This window comes from Pinus tabuliformis, chromosome 2_1, assembly GCF_031772625.1.
Source record: "Pinus tabuliformis cultivar Carrire ecotype Pingquan chromosome 2_1, CPIR1, whole genome shotgun sequence".
NCBI classification, from domain to species: domain Eukaryota; kingdom Viridiplantae; phylum Streptophyta; class Pinopsida; order Pinales; family Pinaceae; genus Pinus; species Pinus tabuliformis.
Window position 1 is genome coordinate 819,583,404 of NC_142299.1, and position 24,103 is coordinate 819,607,506.

Consider the following 24,103-nt stretch of genomic DNA (forward strand, 5'->3'; position numbering starts at 1 on the left):
ATATTGAATGCTTGGAAGTTAGAAATTAGTCCCCATACCTCTTGCTGGTAACTTTTAAGATGTGGTGATAAACACTGAATGGTGTTATGTACCTTCCGTAACACTATTTCCAAATTGCCTACCACTTTGAGCTCGACCACAGTGAGGCTAATGGCCTTTTGCAAGCCCAACACGAGTGCTTCATATTCAATAATGTTGTTCGTGCACTCGAACTCCAAGTGGCTCAAAATCAAATGTTTCTTGTTGTTTGGGTCGATCAAGACACACCTGGCTCCTGAGCCATCCTATGTCTTTGATCCATCAAAGTACATGGTCCACAACTCATCTGTACACGGACCGTTCGATTCCCTTGCACTACTGCTACTGTTACAATGGACTGTACATGTTTCATTTCCATCAGTTGTGCAAGGAAGGAGACCTAACTACGTGGTTGGTGGAGTTGGAGTTGGTCATGCGTGATAACACCCCAATGTTGTTTCCAAGAGGTAGTTGTAGGTTTTAACCCCGTATAGAAATTACCTGCATATGAATTCTAAAACACAGAAAATAAACAATGCGAGAGCATAACACATTAAACACATATACACAGATTTTCCTCTGGATCCAAAAATTGGGACTACCAGCTTGATTTTTTCATTATTTTCCTTTCAATGTTATAATACATATTTATAAATGTCGAAGCATCCAATACCATGGACCAAAAACCATCGCGTCCAGAACCATGGACCGAAAACCATTGTGTCCAAAAAACATGTGTGAAAATCATGCACAAAACCATAGGTGGGTCTACCCAACCTAACATAGGGTCCAAAACTAAAAAATTCTAGGGCGCTGCCCTGGACCTCATAAAGTGGGGTTATGGATACGCCTCAAACCCCATGTGACCCCCCTACTACATAATCGGCGCAACGAAGGGGGGGGGCCACCCCCCTCTAACCTCCCGGTTAACTACGTGGGCTAGTCATGGAAAGAATATAACACAACCCAACATTCTCCCACTTGTTGTTTTATTTCCACAGGGGGCCAGAAGAGAGCTTAGTCATTTTTCCAGCCCTGAAATGCCCATTGTCTCTTTACACCAAGAGAAATTCTTAGAGCTCACAGATTTTGTCAATGAATCTGTAGTATTCTTCAAAGTTTCCACCTTTACCAGCAACACCATTTTGTCTTCTATCATATCCCTCACAAAGTGATACTGAACATCAATGTGCTTTGTCTTTGAATGATATGCAGGGTTCTTTGCCAAGAAAATTTCACTTTGGCTATCACAGTCTATCCTTATAGCTTCCTGTACTAACCCCATACTTGAACAAAATATCTGCAACCAAAATGCTTCCTTTCTTGCATGAGTGGCTGCCATGTATTCTGCGTCTGTAGTTGATAGTGCCACTACAGATTGTTTCTTACTCATCCAACTGACTGCACCTCCAAATAGGTTAAACACATACCCACTTGTAGATCTTCTCTGATCCAGATCTCCAACCCAATCTGCATCAACAAAGCCATGAATATCCAACACTATGTCCAATCCTGGTCTTCCTTGGTAGCAAAAACCATAATCACTAGTGCCATGCAAATACCTAAAAACCTGTTTCATTGTTGTCCAGTGCTCCTTCCCTAGTTTGACATAAACCTGCTCAATATTCCCACTGCATGTGCAATGTTTGGTCTAGTACATACCATTTCATACATAAAGCTACCAACTGCACTTGCATATGGAACACGGGACATGTCCTCTTCCTCTTCTTGTGTCTTGGGACATTGTTCAACAAATAACCTCACACCTATAGGAATAGGAACCTTCACCAGTTTACTATTCTGTATATTAAACCTCTTTGTACAATCTCTTTTAATTTCCATGCCCAAAATATAGTTTGCGACACCAATATCTTTCATGTCAAATTTGGAGGACAGATGGGTCTTCAAATCCTAGATAATTTCTTTGTCATTTCCAACCAGCAACATATCATCCACATACAAGACCAGATAAATGACACGGTCACCAATTAATTTAAAATACACACAATGATCTGCTTTGCTTCTGGTGAAGCCAAGTCCCCATATAAATGTATCAAAATTCTGATACCACATCCTTGGTGATTGTTTTAACCCACACATAGACTTCTTTAACTTGTATACCAGTTCTTTCTTACCCTTCACCGCAAAACCTTCAGGTTGCTTCATGTAGATCTCCTCTTCCAGATCCCCATGAAGAAATGATGTCTTCACATCCATCTGTTCTACCTCATAATCAAAAGCAGCAGCAACAGATAAAAGTAATCTAATAGAAGCTACTTTGGCAATGGGAGAAAAATATCACTAAAATCAATTCCCAACACCTAGTAATAACCTTTTGCTATCAACCAAGCTTTATATTTCTCCACTTTTCCTTCTACATTTGTCTTCTTCTTGAACACCCATTTGCTGCCAATGGGTTTCCTTCCAGCCGGCAACTCCACCAGATCCCAAGCCTCATTTTTGTGCAAAGATGCCATTTCATCAACCATGGCCTCTTTTTAGAGTTTTCCATCCTTTGAATCCACTGCCTCCTTCATAGTTCTCGGATCATCATCAGTAACAGACAAAGAAAAATTTGAACAGAAAGCAGATGGACTATACCTTTCTGGCTACCTTCTTTCTCGAGCTAATCTTCTCACACCTGGAGTTTGTGGGTCTTCATCTTCTAATTCCTCCTCTGCTACAGAATCTGATTCTTCCTCCTTTAGCTCAAACTCTATCTTCTCAGGTTCCTTTGGTTGGACTTCATGTTTAATAACATCTTTCACCTCTCTGAACACCACATCTTGGTTGTACAGAACATTCCTTGTTACTCGGTTCCAAAGCTTATAACCCTTTAAACTATCCTTATACCCAATAATGATGCACTTTTCAGATTTACTATCCAACTTCGTTCGTTTCTCCTTTGGAACATGTACATATGCATCACATCTAAATACCCTGAGATGTGAAAGAGAGGGTTTCTTACCAGTCCATAACTCTTGTGGAGTCCTATCCTCCAACGCTGATGAAGGTGACCTGTTGACCAGGTAACATGCAGTATCCACTGCCTCTGCCCTGAATTCCTATCCTAACCTGGCACCACTAAGCATGCTTCTTGCCATTTCCATCAATGTCTTGTTCATTCTTTCTGCATCTCCATTTTTCTGAGGTGTATATGGAGTAGTCCTTTATCATGTTGTACCACACTTCTTATAGAATTCTTCAAATTCCTTGCTGCCAAACTCTCCACCATTATCTATCCTCGGAACCTTTATCTTCTTCTCTGTCTGATTTTCCACGAGAGCCTTAAATTCTTTAAACCTGTCAAATACTATAGATTTCTTCTTAAGGAAATATATCCATGTATTCTGTGAGAAGTCATATATAAATGATACATAGTACAGGGACTTACCTAGTGATGGAACCTTCACAGGTCCAAACACATCGATGTGCACAAGCTCTAATATCTGTTTTGCCCTCTTACTACTAGAGGTGAAACACACCTGATTCTACTTCCCATATACACAATTTTCATAGAAATAAAAATCCAGAGAGCTATTACTCATACATTCTACCATACCTTTACCATGAAGTATTCGAAGGCCCTTCTCTCCAATATGTCCAAGCCTTTGATGCCACAACATGGTCTTCTCTCCAGAGACCACTAGATTTTCTGCTCCACTTTCAGGAACCACAGAACTGTTTCACCCATCAATAACAGTGCTACCTTGCAGCTTGTACAGAGTTCCAATCTGAACTCCCCGCATCAATACCAGTGCTTCCCAAACCATCTTGCAGGTATCCTTCTCGAACACTATTTTTACACCTGCATCATCCAGCTTGCTAACATAAATTAGATTTCTGGCTAATGTAGGAATATGTAGAACACCCGAAAGTGTTCTAACCCTTCCACCTTGCAACTTCAACTTTACTTTTCCACGACCAATGATTCTAGCCTTCTTGTCATCCCCTAAGAATACATCACCACCATCATATTTCTCATATTGGCAGAACCACTCTCTATGGGGAGTGAAGTGAAAGGATGCACCTGAGTCAATCAACCATGCCTCATGATCTACATGGGTACTTGAAGAAGCCAAGTACACATCCCCACCTTCATCTGAGGTGGTTTTCGCTAGGAGCATCATCAGATCCCTTTCTTTTGTTAGGAGATTTAGATTTACAGTCCCTTTTGTAGTGCCCTTCCTTTCCGCATTTCCAGCACACCACCTTTACAGGTTTTCCTGGAGACTTAGATCTCCCTCTAAATTTAGATCTCCCACATGATGACTTATTTTTGTTTCTATTCTGAGACCGTCCTCGTACAGACAAGGCATCACCATTCTGGCTCTCAATATTTTCCCGTCTCATCTCCTCCATCAGCAAGGATGAGACTATTTCATAAAATTGCAAGGCAGCTGCATTGCTACCTATTGCAATAACCAGACTATCCCACGAATCTGGTAGAGAACACAACAAAATAATGCACTTATCTTCATCTGAAATTTTGAATATCAACAGATGCTAACTGACTTACCAGAGTATTAAATGCGTTCAGATGCTCTGTCACTGAGTCTCCATCTTTCATCCTCATGTTATATAGCTTTCTCTGCAGGAACAGTCTATTCACTAGAGACTTAGATTGGTACAAAGTCCCTAACTTGTCCCACAAATCCTTCACCGTAGCTTCCCTTGATACATTTAGCAATACTGAATCTGAGACACACAATCGTATTGTGCTCTTTTCTTTCCAATCCAACTTCTTCCATTATTCATTGGACATTGTCGTTGGTTTACTACCCGAATCTACCGCGATTCACTAATCTTTATCCACCACCATATCCTCCACCTTGAGTTTCCACAACTCAAAAATTTGACCATTAAATTTCTCAATCTCTATCTTTCGACTGCTCGCCATCTTTCACCAACAGAATGGATCTCGCAGATCTCCCACTGAACCGGTTCTACCACAGGCCCAAGTGAAACCCCTCAGCGACAAAGGCATCCCCTTGAAGCTAAAACTGCTCCAATACCAAATGTAGGTTTTATCCCCGTACAGAAAGTACCTGCATACGAATTGTAAAACACAGAAAATAAACAAAGCGAGAGCATAACACATAAAACACATATACACAGAGATTTTCCCCTGAATCCCAAAAGCGGGACTACCAGCTTGATTTTTTCATTATTTTCCTTTCAATGTTATAATACATATTTATACATGCCAAAGCATCCAATACCATGGACCGAAAATGATCACATCCAAAACCATGCAACAAAATCCATTGCGTCCAAAAAACATGTACGAAAATCATGCACAAAACCATAGGTGAGTCTGCCCAACCTAACATAGGGTCCAAAACCAAAATTTTCTGGGGCGCTGCCCTGGACCCCATAATGTGGGGTTATGGGTATGCCTCAAACCCCATGTGACCCCCCCCCTCGTTACGCAATCGGTGCAACGAAGGAGGGGATCCGCCGCCCTCTAACCCCTCGGTTAACTATGTGGGCTAGTTGTGGAAAGAATATAACACAACCCAACAGTAGTTGCCAAACATGACCTCTACGAAGGCCAATGGTTCTTTTTTCCATTAAGGGGAGTGGCATTGTGCCTCATATATCTCTCGGATAACACCCAGATTTGATTTTTTTTTCCCTTGTACAGAAGCCACAAGTGTGACCAATTTGTAGCAAAGTATCCATTCAGCTTGCTGGACCAGTCTCTTCTGAGCAGTAAGCCATATTACGCTTTCGGTATGTCCACAACAACAATGTTTATGCACTAGTGAACTCGATCGTCGTGAAATAGTCGAATGATCACATCTTGAAGTTCACCAATGGCTGATATGGATGTTCAATCAAGTTGTATGGTTTGAGAGGATGTCTTTCCCAATTGTGTATTGATCTTTTTAGCAATGGAGAGTGGCATGATGTTGGCTATCATGCTAGAATCAACCAAATAGTTGTGAACATTATAGTTGAGGATCTTGAATGAAAGAAAGAATGGAGAGAAAATCAAGTTTTCTTCTTCCATCTAGATTGTGTTTAGCACAGTTGAAAGTGATCCAGGAGGTGTGCTTTCTCCCTTGCTAGTAGAGGCTACGATGTCCATTGATGTCTATCCTAGTGTGCACAACAGGATGTCCCGCTGACTTAGGATCTTAACCAACTCAAACAAAATGATTTTTGTGTGATTTTTATTCATGTCTTCCACAATGTTGTAATCTAGAAGGGGTAGACTCACTGAGGTGTCTAGGGTAAGGCTATTATTCGTGTTGTTCGGTGGAGTGTTCAAGAGTTTGCTGCTCATAGACCTACTCTTGTCTGTCGCTGTCATTTTGGGCTTTCTTTTTGTTTTCTGCTTTTGGAAGGTTGGTGGATGAACTTTCCTCAGCGGTTCAAGCTTTTGTTTCATTTCCCCAAGTGTTTTCATATTGTAACAATCATTTTTATTTTGGGGTTGCTTCTCGATGTTTGTCTTCTGCGCTACTTGCAAGCAATGATACATGTTTACAACATGCCCAAAGCTTAATGACTCATCTGGCGCAACATATTCATCATTTTCTGTATCTCCTGGTTGTCCCTACGCATTGCTTGTTATGTCAAGTATGTGATTGCATACTGAGCCCGTAACTCGCTTCTAGTCTGAGCAAGACTCTTATGAGTGATCATCTTCATGGAATGAATAGAATTCATAATTTGCACACTGTTCGAGTTGGAACACGAAATTCTACGTATTTTTAGTCGGGAGATGATTGCTATCTGATGACATGCTTCCTTGTCTCTGTCTGGGAATTTAGTTGTTTGCAGATGTGTCAATGGTTAGTTGCTTGAGCTTGGATGCTTTTGTTGTCATTTTTTTGACAAGACAAGTAAGGGTTTCAATATCACTTATTTCCCTATCCTTACCCTTGCTAGCTGCAATCCGTGGCTTCCTACTTGCATCTTTGGAGTCCTTTGTTGGTTCATTATCCTTGATAACTCCAATCATGCGTAGGCCCTTTTCAACAACAATTTCCTCTTCGCATTTTTCTAATAGTGTTGGTTTCGTAGCTTGCTTGATGAACTGCATAATGTTGGTTGGTAGTGAAGACATGTAGTAATCGACAGTGATTGAGTCACAAGGTTTCGTGTCTGCTACAAACTTCTTAATTATGTACAAAAACCCCTGATTGAAATATTTTACCTTTCCCCACCACCTTCAGGCTTCCGAATTCTTTGAGTAACATGGTTGGGGTCTTGTCATCAGCAAACTTTTCTAGAAACATATGTTTGAACATACCCCTGTTATGCATGGAGTTGATAGGAAGGTTGTGGTACCATGTAGTTGCACGACTAGCCAAGGTACATGGGAAAAGTCTACTTGCAACATCATCGTAGCATACCTCAAGTGTCTGTAGTTGTAGGTAGAAGTTGTCTAAGTGATCTTCTCCCTTCACTGTGCTGTGAGGGTCTAACTTTGTGATCACCCTCTCCGACCACTTCGGCATCTTGTGCAAAGCACCCGGGAGAGCCAATGGTCCCTGAGTCATCCTTTCTAGATTTTGTTCAGCCATGTCTTCTTGCTATTCATCCTCCTCCTCTTCTTTAGAGTCTTATGGTTCTAACTCTAAGTCTATTTGTTCTTCTCCTCCTCCACCTCCTCCTCTACCTTCCCCTCCACCTCCTCTACTGAAGTCTAAGCCTAAGATCACAAGGGTGTCTCATTCTTCATGTTGGAAGACCGAAGGTTCCTCTCCATTCTCAACAACTTCTACCAGAGCTTCAAGTGTGGCAAGAGCTTCTTCTTCTACTGATGATACAATAACCCCTGTGGGAGTGGTTTTTGGATTTCTTGATGCCTATGGAAGACATTGTATTCCTGGGATTAGTCCGACTTCTTTCGCGAACTGACGGGTGATGGGAAGGATGGATTGAAGGTGCTGATACAAAATTTCTTGTTCAGTCATGGGAGGTGAGGAGTAACCGATTGTAGAGTCACACGTAGGTGAGCCAGTAATGGAAAGCCAGATAGAAATAATAAAGCAACCATTGGAACCTGAAGACAAACAGTCATACAAAGCCAGCCAGGCAGCGATCCATCCAATCCAGCCGTACCAGCCAGCCAGCCAATAAAAAGAAAGAGGAGAGGCCGGAATATATGTCTTTTCTTTTTTCATAGAGAATCATGGCTTTCTTGAAAAAGACAGCAATTTTCTTTCTGTTTTTTCTTCCTTGACCAGATAATTGATGAGTGGGTGTAAGAGGACATTGAACTATAAACAACTAGTAGCTGCCCTTCTAGCACCAGAAATGTTGAGGGTGCTAGACCCACCAAAATTCAGGAGATCTCCTCAGTATGAAGTCCCAACTAGACCTCATTGTTGAAAATGCAACAAGATGATGGAGCTTAGTGGAAAGGAGTCACCTTCACCAAGTGGGCCCGCAGGCTATTTTTGGCACAAACTCTATTTTTAGACATATGGATCATGATCTATGAGTTGCAGGATGCTATTTGTGGATGATTTGTCATGTTGGTAAAAATAGATGGACTTCTATTTTTAGACATATGGGCGGTTTCTATTTTTAGACTGCCAGGCTAAAAATAGAATAGTCGAATATTATTAGCTCATAATAATATTTGGACTATAAACATTATCTTATCCTCTTGGAGCACTTCAGTTTGAGCTACAGATGTGGCACATGTAGCTGTCAGAAGGAAATACGCTTTTCTTGTGGGTCAATTGAGCTATTGCATGCAGGACTTCAGTTAGAACTCATGTGGTTGAGTTTGGTGGAGTTGATGGAGTTGTGTTCAGTTTGACATGGTTAAACTAGTTGTATTTAGTCTAACTAAAGAATACCCTAGTGATGAGTTGTGTGAATTAATTATTAACTCATAAACTAACTCAAGAATACATCAGTTAACTCAGTGCATGTACAGTTTAGTGGAGACAGGTGTTAGAGGTTGAGATTTTTATCAGTTGTGACTATAGTTGTGCATGAGATTGGCACATGCATGAATTGAGATTTCCAATGACGGATTGCATAGTATACCAAGGGAATTCGTTTTTACAGAGTGGATGATTTCTCTTGAAGATTGCGCAGTGGAGGCAGGCAGACAACAGAGGAGATTTGAGGCAGTGATTGATTCAGATCTAAGCTAGTTTTGTGTGTAACAGGTGGAGATAGTGCTTGGTACTTGTGAGGAGTATTGTACTATGTATTGTTACATGTTCTCAATCAATATAATATACAGATAGTGTGGGGTTTTCAACTGTACTCTTTCCCCGGGTTACATATTGTGTTAATGTGCGCATGCGATTGATGTTTCATTATTTTTAATGCTACTAAATTGATGATCAGCATAGAGGAGGTTATGTATTATGCATGTATTCCAAAATAGTGTATAATCGGGATAATCTTTGTGAACAAGTGTCATATTATTCAAAATTTCTACATGGTATCAGAGCTATTGATCATCAGATCTACTATTCAGAAAGTGTTTACATTTTATTTCTTCAGGCAGAGTCTGTAATCGGGCCAGGTAGCCTCCGGATTCATCCTTACTTTGGAATGTGAGATATCTAGTAAAAGCCCATACAGTCAATCTCTGTACGAGAAATACCTTGTTCTCACGAATTTCAGATCCGAGGCGGTTGAGTTTTTGAGCTGGTGGAATTCGAATTTGCAGCAGTGTTTTCTTGGTGTCAACGTTGCAATGTCTTTCAACAGATTGCGATTGGAGTATGCTCTTGAGGGTAGCTTGAACTGTATTGCATGGAAGGACAGGATGGAGGTGGTGTTCGATGATAATGAACTGAAGGAGTTCATAGAGGCTGAGGTCCCAAAGCCTACTGATACTATGCAAGTTGATGCTTGGCAAAAGAAGACAACAAAGTGTCGAAGGGTTCTGTTGGAGGGCATGAAGGATCACATTGTGTCTAGCCTGCATGGAAAGACTTCTCCATACTTGATGTGGAAAGCATTGGCAGATCTATTCCAAAGCAAGAGAGATCAGAGGAAGCTGGCGCTCAAGGATAAACTCAGCAACATTAAATGCAAGAAGGGAGACAGTATGCCCAAGTATATCATGAAGTTCACTCAGTGTAGGGATGAGCTAGGAAGTTTGGGGGTGACTATTGATGATGAGGACTTGGTGAGCTTGGCTCTCCTTGGTCTTCCAAAGAGTTTGCATTCTTATTAGGACTCTGTCAATGGTCAGGAGAAATTGCCAGGATGGGAGAGACTTTGGTCAGATCTTGTGCAAGAGGAGACCAGGCGGAATACCAGGGACGGATCTTCATCAAAGGCAACTGATGAAGAAAATTGTGCTTTGGCTGCCAAAGCAAAGAAGGGGAAGATAAAGAAAGCTTCTCATTCCGGTGCGAAAGGCTAGAAGCACGACATGTCCAAGGTGAAGTGCTTTCACTGTCACCAGCATGGACAATATGCCACTAATTGTCCGCAGAAGAAGAAGAACAAGCAAGTTGCTAGATTTGCAGCAGGAGAGGCTCTAGCCTCGCAGTTTGAGCTTGATTTTTCATTGATCGCATGCTTTGTTTCAAGTGCGATGGGATCGGTATGGTTCTTGGACAGTGGTGTGCCTTTTCACATGACATGAGATCGAGATTTGTTTTCTGATCTAGATGAGAAAGATCTTGGAGTGCACATCGAGATGGGTGATGATGGTAGATACAGTGCGACCGGTATCAATACCATTTCCTTTGAGAGGGAGTCTGGTAAACCCTTCGTATTGAAGGAAGTGATGCATGTTCCAGGATTGAAGAAGAATCTTATCTTTGTGGCGATGTTAGAAGATAAGGGTATGATGTTGTTTTCAGTGAGGGAAAGGCTTTCCTGCACAGTAAGACAACTGGAGAAACCTGGAAGATAGGGGTTCGAGTCAAGAACCTTTATCAGTTGCATGTAGATGGCTGCGCAGCAATGGCATGCAAGGCAGAAGGATTGGTGAGCCGGGATGATGGCGAGCTATGGCACAAGAGATTGGGTCACCTTCACCATGGAGCCTTGAAGATACTGCAACAGATCACTACTGGGCTTCCTAAAGGCACTCTTGCGCAGTCAGACAGTGCAAGGGGTGTACTTTGGGAAAGTTTGTGAAAGCCACCTTTCACAAGAAGGATAGTCGTGCCACGACGATCCTTGAGAGAATTCACACAGACGTGTGTGGACCTTTCTCAGTAGCTTCGACAACAAAGCACAGGTATTATGTAATCTTTGTTGATGGTTTCTCTCGAAAGTGCTGGATCTTCTTCATGCAAAAGAAAAGCGAGACATACTCAAAGTTCTGTGAGTTCAAAGCACTAGTCGAGAAGGAGTCGGGGAAGAAGGTGAAGGCTCTTAGGAGTGACAATGGTGGTGAATACATCTTTGATGAGTTCAAGGATTTCTGCAGTGCAGACGGGATTCGAAGAGAGCTCATAACTCCCCATAACCCACAGCAGAATGGGGTTGCTGAGCGAAAGAAAAGAATGATCGTGGGTGCTGCACGGGCGATGTTGCATGCTTAGGGCCTACCCCTTCACTTGTGGGCAGAAGCATGCAATACTGCAGTATATGTGCAGAACCATTGTCCTCACAGGATACTTGGCATGAGTACATCCGAGGAGGCTTATTCTGGTAAGAGGCCTGATATTTCTCATTTGAGGATTTTTGGTGCTAACGTTTACATGCATGTGACGAAGGATGCCAGGAATAAGTTGGAGCCGACCGTAGAGGTTGGGATATTTGTGGGGTACATTGATACACCCCACAACTATCGTGTGTATTTGCCAGATAGTGGCAACACTGTTGTGCGATGGAATATAAAATTTCAGGAGGAGAAAGCCATGAAGTGTTCACTTGAGAGGGAGCCACACTTGCATGTAGATGAGGAGCTATTAGTTCCTAAGGATGAGCTTCAGGACGCGGATTAGCCATAGAACGAGGTTCATGGAGTGGAATATACCACTCATGCAGCGCCAACCATTAGAGGGCAAAAGCACTTGACAGAAGTTGAGCGACTGGCTCAAGATGCAGAGAAGGTTGTAGGACCACCTACAGCTCAACGTAGACAGAGACAGTCACCTGATCAGTACACTGGATATATGGATCTTATGAGCAAATGTGTTGTGACTGAGCCATCCTCTTTCGAGGAAGCTGTGGAGGATCCCGCATGGGTAGATGCCATGGTGGAAGAGTATGATTCGATTGTCAGAAACAGTGCATGGGAGATTGTCCCAAGTCCGGAAGGGAAATCAGTGGTGGGTTCGAGATGGATCTACAAAGTTAAGCAGGTAGCTGATGGGAGTGTGGAGAAGTACAAGGCAAGATTTGTTTCCTGAGGCTTTTCACAGATAGAGGGGATCGATTATGAGGAGACCTTTGCACCTGTCGTAAGGTATTCTTACATACGGACGATTCTTGCTCTCTCAGTGCAGATGGGATGGCACATTCATCAGATGGATGTGAAGACTGTGTTCCTCAACGGAGTCATTGAGGAGGAGGTGTACATAGAGTAGCCCAAAGGTTTCGAGATCTTCAGCAGCGAGTTGCATGTGTGTAGGCTCAAGAGAGTGTTGTATGGGTTGAAACAAGCACCACGTGCTTGGTACACACGAATAGACAGTTATTTCATTGGACTTGGATTCTCCAAGAGTGAGGCAGATCCTAACCTATACCAGATTGTGGTGGAGGGTAAGTTGCTTATCATTGTACTTTATGTAGATGATTTGATTCTAACGGGTGATGAGTTGTTGATACTTTCATGCAAGGATGATCTTGCTAAGGAGTTTGAGATGAAGGACTTGGGCCTCCTTCATTATTTCCTGGGATTGGAAATTTGGCAACATAGTGATGGACTATTTGTTTGTCAGGGTAAGTATGCCGGGAGATACTGGAGAAGTTCAACATGCATGGCTGCAAGCCTGTTCATACTCCTCTTCCTAGAGGTTAGAGGAAGGAGGATGCTACTTCAGCAAAAGTAGTGGATGCCACTGTTTATTGACAGTTGGTGGGGTCGCTTATGTATCTGGTAAATACACGACCTGATATATGCCATGCTGTTAACCAGCTTTCACAAGCTATGGTTAAGCCAACCAAGCTCTACTGGAAGGCAGGCAAGCATGTATTACGTTATCTCAAAGGCACATCGGGATATGGATTGTGGTACAGCTAGGAGGATGAGGTGAAGCTATGTGGCTTCACGGATGCAGATTGGGCAGGGAGCCCAACGGACAGAAAGAGCACATCAGGAGGGGTCTTCATAATCGGGTCGACAACAGTTTCTTGGTACAGTAGGAAGTAGATATCCGTGGCACTCAGTTCAGTAGAGGCCGAGTATATGGAAGCAAGTTTGGCTGCCTGCGAGGCTATATGGATGAGGAAGATCCTAGTCGGTTTGTTCGGTTCTCACTTGGAGCCTATAGTGATTTATTGTGATAACCAAAGTTGCATTAAACTCTCGGCTAATCTAGTATTTCATGATAGATCTAAGCACATTGAAATCAGGTACCATCATATCAGAGATTGTGTGTAGCAGAGAGTCATGTTACTTTCATACATTCCAACGGAGGATCAGGATGATGATATCTTGACGAAGGCACTCACCAGGAGAAAATTCAAATACCACCGAGGCAGGATAGGGGTTGCTGATAATCCATATCTTTTTGAGAGGGAGTGTTGAGAGTGCAACAAGATGATGGAGCTTAGTGGAAAGGAGTCGCCTTAACTAAGTGGGCCCACGGGCTATTTTTGGTGCAAAGTCTATTTTTAGACTATGTCTATTTTTAGACTATGTCTATTTTTAGACATATGGATCATGATCTATGAGTTGCAGGATGCTATTTTTGGATGATTGGTCATGTTGGTAAAAATAGATGGACTTCTATTTTTAGACATATGGGCGGTTTCTATTTTTAGACTGTCGAGCTAAAAATAGAACAGTCGAATATTATTAGCTCATAATAATATTTGGACTATAAACATTATCTTATCCTCTTGGAGCACTTCAGTTTGAGCTACAGATGTGACACATGTAGCTGTCAGAAGGAAATACGCTTTTCTTATGGGTCATTTGAGCTATTGCATGCAGGACTTCAGTTAGAACTCATGCGGTTGAGTTTGGTGGAGTTGATTGTGGAGTTGATGGAGTTGTGTTCAGTTTGACTTGGTTAAACTAGTTGTATTTGTTCTAATTAAAGAATACTCTAGTGATGCGTTGTGTGAATTAATCATTAATTAATTCACTAATTGTTAACTCATAAACTAACTCAAGAATACATCAGTTAACTCATTGCATGTATAGTTCAGTGGAGACAGGTGTTAGAGGTTGAGATTGCTATCAGTTGTGACTATAGTTGTGCATGAGATTTGCACATGCATGGATTGAGATTGCAAATGATGGCTTGTGTAGTGTACCAAGGGAATTCGTTTTTACAGAGTGGATGATTTCTCTTGCAGATTGCACAGTGGAGGCAGGCAGACAACAAAGGAGATTTGAGCCAGTGATTGATTCAGATCTGAGCTAGTTTTGTGTGTAACAGGTGGAGATAGTGCTGGGTACTTGTGAGGAGTATTGTACTATGTATTGTTACATGTTCTCAATCAATATAATATACAGATAGTGTGGGGTTTTTAGCTGTATGCTTTCCTCAAGTTACATACTGTGTTAATGTGTGCATGTGATTGATGTTTCATTGTTTTTAATGCTGCTAAATTGATGATCAACATAGAGGAGGTTATGTATTATGCATGTATTCTGCAATAGTGTATAATCGGGATAATCTCTGTGAATAAGTTTCACATTATTAAAAATTTCTACACTCATACCATTTGATTTGGGAGTCCCATCTGGTATGATGGCCTAGTTACCATTACCTTACATGTTTGCCTTATCTCTTGCTTGTCAACATGAGAGAGTGATTTACTTTGTCTTTGAACAACGAGGTTCGTGTGCCTAGTGAATGCTAGTGTTACTTGTGTCAAGGTTCTTTCACAACAGAGAGAGGGTGGGAGTGAGTCTTAAGTTAGATGGGAGGAAGCCCCAACTCTGTTAGAAACATACAACACAACAGGACATGTGCATCTTCTGGAGGAGAAATCCACACGGATGCGGCAATCACAACACACAAGGGAAGATAACACGTACAAAACTCAACGAGTTAGTCCACGGGAGTGTGATGGTCATTATAACAACTTTACGTGAAAGGTTTTTTCTGATGTCAAGGGAGGTAATGAATACGGGTAGGATAGCATTAACAACTTATTCAACTCATTTTCATTAATATATGTATTATAAGAGTTGAATTAATTCTAGTGTTAAACATAACTTAAAGCAACATGTATTACATGTCTCCAAGATTAATCTTACAAACAATTACAACATGTGTGAAAACGTGTTTCGTTGTTAATAGTCTTATGAATTAAACGAATGTTTCAAGACACACTGATACACCATACATCACTAACCCCGTAGGCATGGCGTTGGAGCCACTACTCACTCCTCAAAGAAAATATTACAGACTCTCAAGGCTATGTGGGAGGAGCCAAGGTGAAAAGTCCTTTGCATGTGCAAATGTGTGGGTATTTATAGCCAAGGGTGAAACTGGCCCTTGTGACTATTCGAATTCCCTCATGACTTTTCAAATTACTTGACTCTTCAGATTACAAGTGGGTCTCTTGGACTTCCACGTTACATTACATTTCTTGACAACAGTATGGCCCACGGTAGTGATGTGGCCAACATGACTCATGACATGACTCAACATGATAGTGTTGGTATGTTCATTCTACTGTTGGTGTGCATGTCGAGCTATAGTGTTGCCGAGTGATGGATGTCCTCTTGGTGTATCACAGCTTCACCTCTGCATGGCAAGGTGTGTGGAGTCCTCGATGGTCACTTGGTTCGCTTGATGTTTCATGTAAATGTTGCTCCTTTGCTTGTACTTTGACATGTTTGACATGTTCGTCCATTTGTGAAAATATCTCCTTGCATGTCCACCCATCCATCCATCAACAAACACATCCTTACATGTTCATCCATTCATTTGTCTAAGAACACATCTTAGCATATTCATCCATTTGTCTGTCCACGAACATATATTTTCATGGATCGTTTGTTTGTTCGTTCGTGAACACATCCTTTTGCATGTCCTCTCCTTGTTCATCACATATGTCGTTGCGTCATGTTTATTCATGTACCTGTATTTGTAGTCACTCATGACGAGACGACTTCAAATCCATAAACCTCCTAGTCTACCATGATGCATGGTCATTCACTTTCGGGTGCAGGTGACCGGGAGAGAGGACAAGTCTATGAAACTACGTGAGCCAAGTTTCAATCTAGGATGCGAGCTCTGGGCACTGCTGGTGAAAATTGTGCAGAGGTCACTAGGGAACTGAGATGGAAAATCTGGATCAGCAGTGACTGTCTCCAGGATGTGGTTCGGCTAGAGGGAAGATCTGCACAATTTTTGGAGGGAAGCATTTCAGGCAGTAGAGGGCCTTAGAAGGAAATATTGTGCAATTCCTAGAGGGAGCTGGTTACGGGCTTCAAGAGGCTTGGCAGCAAAAACTACAAAATTTTTGGAGGGAGATGGCAGCAGGTTGCAGGATTTCCTGAGATAGAAAATGCACAATTGCTGGGAGGTTGACCTATCAAACACCTCCGCACAATTTTTGAGATGAGAGGGATATTGGGCTGTTGATGGGCTTGCTCATAAATCTGCGCAGTTTTCTGGGTGAGTAGCCGGCTGGCTAATTGGGAGACTAGCTGGAAAAACTACGCAATTCTTGAGGGGAAACAGGGACGGGCACTTGGTGTCTGTTCGGCCTATCTGCGCAGTTTTCTCAGTCACTGGAGCGGGAAAGGTCTACAGCTTCTGCGCAAATTTTGGGGGAAGTGAGTCCCGGGGTCATTGCGTGATCAAACTCTTTGGTTAACTAGCAGGAGGGTTTGTTGATCAACTTGTGGGCAATGCAGATTGAAATGGCTTGTTGTACACTTCTGCATTGTTCTAGGTGACAGTTAGTCGATTCGATTGCAGGGTGAGGGTCTGACTGTTAAAGGGTGATCCAGTCGTCAAAACTTTAGCAAAATGACTAAGTTTGTGAACGAGTGAATTTGTGCATACGTGACTTTGCAAACACACACTCACATGACTTGACAACAAGACGCCTCAAACCATCAAGACAATATATGCTCAACATGACTAACCAACAGTGCGAGAACAAGTGTGACGCTTGTGATGGATCATTGAGTGACTACGAAGACACTTGCGTGACAGTGCATACAAATTCGTGTGTGAGTGCAATGGATGTTTACATAGTGAACACAACATGTACACACAAAGCGAAGACCTTGTACACAACAATAACATGGTTGCAAGCATGACATTGTGAGAAACATGCAAAAATCTGTCTATTAAACGGTGAAGCAAAGAGGGTGCAAAGACTCACACGAGCCCACGAATTGAGCTCAAGTGCTTGCAAGCATCAATTAAAAACTCAAGGGAGGCTCCGAAATTGGATGCAAGCCAAAATTTTGGAGAATGTTGCAGTCGCTACATCAGGACCCACAAATATGGCATGTTAATTCACACTGGAGACATCCTCAGAGATTATGGACCTCCTAAAGGATCAACAATATGGAACTTGGCGGTCCATAACAATGGCCTCATCAAACATCATGTTTTCTGGGAAATTAGAGATGGGAAAATAACTTTGTTCTGGCAGGACTCATAGCAGCAAACAAAAAACTTATTTGGGATTCAGGATCTGAATGACTTATTTTTGTACACAACAGGTAGAAACTTCTACACTATGGATCATTATTGGAAATATACCCTGGCTAATGATGGATGGAAGAGATGGAAGGAATGTCAGGATTGACCTCAACCCCCTAAGAGGGATCAATGGAAGCAGTTAGACAGGGAGTTAGAATCCAGGAAGCTCATAGTCCAAAATGGACCAAACATTCTACGATGGGGATATAATACAAAGGGAATATTTTCCATCAAGGAGGCTTATGGTCTAAAGGAAGGCTGGGAGCAGGGGCATCACCATCTAATTTGGAAGAAGATCTGAAAAGGAGGGTGGTGGCCAAAAGTTTCCTACTTTCTCTAGCTAGTATGTAGGGGTTGAATTCTCACTTGGTATTAACTTAAAAAAATGGGTATTTATGGATCCTTGTATTGCATCATTTGTGGTCAACATAATGATGATCTAGAAACCCTTTTAAATTCATGTCCTTTTTCAGTTCAAAAGTGGCACCAAGTGGAATACCTCTTTGGAAGGATGGATAGAGACCATCAAAGCATTCGAGAAACCTTCCTTCTATGGTAGACAGGCCTATTCTCAAGCCTGGTGCTTAATCAAGCTTGGGAACTAGCCCTGGGCTCCATGCTTTGGGCTATATGGAAAGAGAGGAGCCGCATGATTTTTAAGAACAGGTAACAAACTCAAGAAGTAGTATGGGAGGGAATCATTCGAAACATTTGGGAAACAATCTTGGTGGTGAAATGGAAACCAGATGGCTGGAAAGTTTCCCTCCAAGAGGCTAGGATCCTCCACCACCTAAACCTATCACCTTCAATGATTGCCTCGAACTCTTGGAAACTCATCATGAGCTATGTGGCTTCAACACAACACTTCACTACACCTTCGAAGGGGTTCATCAAGATAAGTTTTGATGGAGCCTTGAAAGAAAATCTAGGTCTGTCGGTTTGGGAATGCTCTTTCATGACTCTAGAGAAAAAGCTTATCTAATATATGTTGACCAATGTGGTTATGCAAGTAATAATGAAGCAGAATTTGCAAGAGTCTGATAAGGCCTCCTAATGGCTATTAAATTGGGGTATAAGAAACTAGTGGTGGAATGAGACTTTAAATTAGTTATAAACACAATTAAGAAGTTGAGTCAGGGGGCTAAATGGGACAATCTTAGCCAAAGTTGTAGAACTGTTAGATTGGTGCAGGAGATAGGTGAACTTCTCCAAAATTTCAACTGTGTCATCACTAACCATGTTAGAAGAGATGAAAATAAAGCAGCAAATTTCCTAGTGAATTAGGGTTGTTCGCATCAAAATGACCCTCTAGAGTTGACTTGGCCTACTAAATCCCTGGAAGGTAGGTTTAACTCCCTGGAAGAGATCCCCAAGAAAGACAGGATACATAATTTACAGAGCCTCCATACCTCTGAATAGATCCCCCCATCGAGGTGTAAGCTGGATGACATTTCCATTATGACTGATTAATAAAGAGGGCCTTAGGGTACCAACCCACCACCCTTTGCATGCTTGAGGCAGTTGGTACAGTGGCTTTGTGCATGTATGGTGTTAATACTCTAGCAGGAGGTGGCAACGATATTGAGTTTTAGTTTTGGCATTCAGTTAGGCACTCCAAGAGAGAATTTGGTAAGTGTATTGTTATTGATAGAGGAGTGTGGAAGGGTGTTGTTGAGCTCGGTGCAATGACGTGAATTCATGCAAGGTGCAGGATAGTCTTCTCCCTGCGAGGGTAAATTGGTATGTCATTCACCATTCCTTTCACTCCATGCGACGACTTATCTACTTAATGGATTTGGGAATGTATGGTTTTGAATTTTTGGGTGTTGTAGCAGCTACAACCACCCTCCAAAAGTTTGCCTCAGCTTCGTTTTGGAGCCTCCCTACCAACCATCCTTAGCAGAATGTCTTGCGCTGTCAAGTACATAGCCTTCAACTGAGTTTCAACATCTTTCCAGCCTATGAATGTTAGTTTGTTTGTCTCCCACCCGTAGGCTGACATTCTGGAATTAGGTAATTTTCTAGCTGAGATGTTCCCCCTTAAAATTGCACAATTCTAGAGTGGAACCAACCTTCCCTCCAAATATTATGCAATCCTACTGAGATGCCTGTTGGACTCCAAAATTGCGCAATCCATCCAGGTAGCCCTCCCTCAGAAAATTACGCAATCTAGCCTGACACCGATCTTCAACCCAGAAATTGTGAAATTCTGGGAGGTAGACTTGCTGACCCCAGAAATTGCACAATGGCTGAGGGACAGCCAACCTTGCTCAACCCAGAAACGCAACTCCCTTTCCCAGGCTTGCAGACTACTACATGTGCCTTCAGGTTGACTGGTTCCCTTTGGGACTAAGCAATCTTGATTTGCATGCATGGACTTCATTTCCTTAAATAACAAAAAGTAACATGAAAAAAGCACCCCTAGATTTTAGGGATCTATTTTTAGAAGCTCGGGGTTACATGCAAAGATCATTTTAGAAACTCCCCTCCAAGTGTCGCTTTTTCCTAGATTTGTGGCATGCGCGTCATAAGCCTCATCCTTATCAAACTTATTTATTCAATGTTGTAGAGCTCATTGCTCACATCAATCTTGGAGCTCTCACATCCCACATCACATCTAGGAGTCTTTGACACGTTTAGCTCATCTCTTTCCAGGTAAGTCTACTTTTCATGTCATTTAATGTTTTTTGTTGCCTTTTGTATTTCACTTTGTATGAATGTTGTTTTCTTGGTTTTTTGGCACACATGTTGTCGTTTTAATGTATGTTAGCTTATAGAAGCAACGTTTTAGTTTTTGTTTGCATCTCGATATTGTCGCATGCATGACACTGTTTTTCACTAACAATCATCGTTGCGGTGACTCGCTTCACACACATGCATGCATTCCCATTTTTTGAATATTTCATTCACTGTTTGCATGCATGATCATTCACTCTTGCTTACACTTAGTCTCACCATGCATTCAAACCTCTTCATGTTTTTAGTCACCGGTCGGAAGGTCTAGGCTACCTTGGCCTAGACCTTGCCTTGCCCAGAAAAAAATACACATTTTTGGAAGTGAAGGCTTTTCCTTCCCTCCAAAAACTCCACAAATCTGGCCAACACTAACCTCCAGGCTTGCATTGCGCAATTCTTGGAAGCAGTGCCCTGCTGACCTAGAAAATTGCGCAATGTAGTTTGTTGGGTTTATATGCCCCTGCTGAATCAAACTACACATTGCACAATTTCAGTCCTCAGCAGGCCAATCTAGAATATAAATTACATAGTTCCAATAGCCAGTGAACTTCTTGACATCCCGCACTGTGCCTTGCATAGTTTTGGTAGTCAGTCTCCAAGCCTCCTTGTGAAAATTGTGGAATATTCACTGCCAGTCACCCAGGTGTGTTGCATGTCAGTGCTAAGATTTGTTTTGGTTAGCAAGCAGAGATATACATTTCCACATAAATACTAGATGCAATCTGTGCCCATTAGTAGTTCCCAGGCTTGAAGTGGGTATGGACACTTTCAGAAACCTCTATGCACACTTATTGCAGATTGTTCTCTGAATGCGGCTTCCGTGGATTCATCACATAGTTGTCAGACCACTTTGTTACCCCAGTGTAAAAAATGATATTTGAGTAGGATCCACCTTGCATGTCACAAGAAGTGATCGAGGCATTAATCAACATAGCAGATTGGTATGCCTCACCCCTTGGCACCTTCATATGGATGTACAACATAGAGAAGCCCTCACATGTTTTATTGAAGTTTCCCATGGATAAGCTCATCATGCAAGAAGTGTTGTATCACATCTTGACAAGGTTGTCAACTAGACTAAACAGGAAGAAGAAGGCACCTTGGTCCACTCTTCCTTTTTGTATTGGGTTGTATGAGATATGAAATCTCGAACATGCTGATGCCAAGATGGAAGAGTTCAAAAGATTCACTTTTGGCATCAGAAGTTTCAATCTATATGACCCGCATTGCTTTGTAAAGGACTACTATGTGAAAGTGCAATTTCCTTGGATCCTTGGGGTGTGTCATTGGCCTGAGGAAGACCCATGGATATATTTTCACGGCTTCTTCACCCTCAGTGAACCAGTCAGCATAGCTGTGGAGTGGTTAGAAAAGCAGTGTGAAGCAGTATCTCAGAGAGCACCATCATCAGTAGCAACAGAGGGTAGCCGACCTGCACATGAAAAAGGCAAGAGAAAGGTTGTCAACAATGCAGAGGCAGAATAAAGCCGCAAGTTCAAAGCAGATCCACTTATGATGAAAGAATCTTTGGAGATTGAGGCTAAGTGGCGACAACACAACAGGAGGAATGCGCAAAGGCAAAGAGAGAAAGAGAGGATGGAAGAAGCAAAAAAGGAGTTGCAAGAGTTGAAGCAACAACTCTGGGAAGAACACGAGTTGCGCTGAAGAGAGAAGGAAGCACAGCAAGGAAAGACACAACAAGAGGTGTAACATGCATAGATTGAAGAAACTGTGCCCATACAGGTTATAGACTCATCCAAGAAGCTGACACATAGTAGACGGGGTGAGTAGTTGCAAGAGCAGGACATAGCTCAAGAGATTGAATAGATGTTAGAGCAGATGGATACAGATTTGGTGTAGCTAGAGTCCAAATAGGATATTTACCTCATGCCTCATAACCGAGAGGTCGGCCCATCGACTTCACTAGATCCTAAAGCAGAGCAAATCCCAAGTGATCAAGGAGAGACAAAGATCCTTGAAGATAATCCAGAAGTAGAGATGAAAAACATATCAGTTGACGAGTCACAACACAGAGTTGTGTAGTCGTGCAGAGTGCCTACTCTGGATGTCCGCACATCTCCTACACAGTTTGAAGAATGAGTGTTCATATGTGATGTGCACAAGAATCCAACAGCATTGGCTGATGCTACCGGAGCATATGCTGAGGCCACCATCTCCAGTGTTTCATTCTTGATAGCAGAGAACAAGCACATGGTCGAGGTGTTAAAAGTGGTCAAGCACGGAGGAGAACATGTTAGATCATCCACCAAAGAAAAGTTGAAGAGAGCGATACTAGATGAAGTATCGTCCCTCGAAATAGTCATGCAGATGTTGTATTATAGATTTGGCACCATGCATAAGGAAGTTGTCCATCTCAATGGTTGGCAAAATGTTGTGCTAGGAGAGCACGCATCTTGTCAAATATTCACACTATTTTTGACCGCATGTAGACATGGACAATGAGATACAAAGGAGCCCCATTGAATTTTCCAAAGATGATGACACTGAAGACGTTAGAGTTGAAAGCATGCATCTGGAGTCAGATCCGGAACTATGAGGAACTCCTGCGGCTCATCACCAGTTTGTAGGCTTCACATGCACGGGTGTTCAGAAGCATGGATGTCATTGTGTGCAAGCACGCGATGCCATCTATTGGCACACTCACCGAGGTGAAATCAAATAACCAAGTTTGAACGGAGTTGGACATGTACTTTGATGAGTTGATGTGTGTAGCCACCAGTGCAGACTTGGAGATTAGCGAAGATACTGTGCATCAGTATGTTGCTGGTCCGGTTGCACTCAAGACTATGATGCACATGTTATCAGATGAGCTAGATAGAGGTGCCAAATCAGTGTACCCTGATGCAACGGAGGTGAGGGTTCACTTTCATCAGGATGTCACCATTGAGCACGCAGACACCATCATAGACTACCAATCTTGGCATCATTTTTCCATAATCGATCATCATGAATATGTCAAAGAGTTGGTCTTCCCACAGTTGTCCGAGTCTTAGTAATGTCTTGAATGGCTTGCTCAAGCCTCTTTTTTCTCACATAGGTACATGGGAAAATTATAATGTAACATCTTGTAAAAGTGAAATACCAAGTGTCAATGTTTGAATGTAACAATCATGTGGTAGTTGAAGAGTCACAAAGGGGAATGTCAAGGGTCACCCCACCCTTTTCTATTTATAGAACCTCATAAATCATTGTACAGGATTTTTGGATCCAAGCTTCCTATAGGTGTATCTTAGAGAAAGCTCAGAGTGTATTTTAACAAGCCTTAGCTTCACCACAATGCATATCTAGTATATCTCTTTGGAGTAGCAGGCAGCAGTGACTATAACATTCCATTTTCAGGACTAGTAGTTGGACATGGTTGTATGTATGATTGGAACTTTCACTTTCTTAATATAACAGAGGCAACACGTTTCATGCATATGTTGTTATTGTATTTCACCTGTCTTGGTTACGCTAATGATATATGTATTAGTTTGCCTATGCATGTATGTGTGGACTTTTCTATATATGTATGTATGAATCTTATTGAGATGTGTTGGTTTAACCATCACTTGGATCATTGGTTCACCTACCTTCCAGCT